Here is a 1081-nt window from a genome sequence, read left to right as displayed (position 1 = left end):
AGAAAAACAGAGCAAGCTGAGGAGAAAGAAAAGGTGAGGTCCTAATTATGAACTAAAGTGACTTTTGAAAGTCAAAATTGTGGAGGAGACATTAAGGTAAACAAAATGATAGCGTGCTATAGGCCTATTTAAAATTTTAATTACACCATTACAGCCTAATTTTAAGCTTGAACCTTCAAATGAGTAAACTGCAAATAATAGTAGTAAGTTGTGTAGAAATGAATTTGTACCATCATTTAGAAATATGTAGCTTAAATTCTCACCAAAATAAAACCATCCTGTTGGTCTCACTGAGCAGCACAAATACAATGACACTTAACACAAGTAGAAATGCAATGTATCACATTTACTGGATAATTAGTACAGCACAGTACTCAATTGGAAATCATAATTCTTAGTTTAAGCAACGTAGAACANGGTCTCACTGAGCAGCACAAATACAATGACACTTAACACAAGTAGAAATGCAATGTATCACATTTATTGGATAATTCTTAGTTTAAGCAACTTAGAACATCCTTAATTCAATAAAGGATAGTAATTACTGACTGACTGTATTCCTTGGTTACTTCCAAGTCAAAAACCTTCCTCCCTCTTAACGTACTGTAACACAGTCACAAGTTTAAACTAAAACATCCAAAATGCAGTCAAGCACAGTAATTAAATTTGTTACTTTCCATCAAAAGTAAAAAACCCACCTCCTCCCTCCCCCTTAAACATAAAAATTGCAAGTCACATTCAAACAACAAACATCCAAAATGCAGTTAAACACTTCCTTCATTACTTGCAAAAGGCAAAAACCCCTTTCTTCTTTTAACAAGTCACATTCCTAAGGTTATTATTTTCCACTGAGTCTATTTAACCATGTTTACAACATAAACAATCATTTTCCATTTCACAGGACTGTCTATGGTGAAGGTTCCTGACACATGAACATAAGAGATATGTCATCGTTTTCTTCAGGTAAAGCCTCTGAAACAGGCTTCCAGGATTCGATTTTTATAATACTGTTTTCATCGTTGTCTACCACACATTTTACATGAGACAAAGGATTAGCTCCTCAATTTCGTCCGGGTTTTCC

This window comes from Epinephelus moara, chromosome 11, assembly GCF_006386435.1.
Source record: "Epinephelus moara isolate mb chromosome 11, YSFRI_EMoa_1.0, whole genome shotgun sequence".
Taxonomy (NCBI): domain Eukaryota; kingdom Metazoa; phylum Chordata; class Actinopteri; order Perciformes; family Serranidae; genus Epinephelus; species Epinephelus moara.
The sequence above is the reverse complement of the archived record's forward strand: the minus strand, read 5'-3'. Positions refer to the sequence as shown.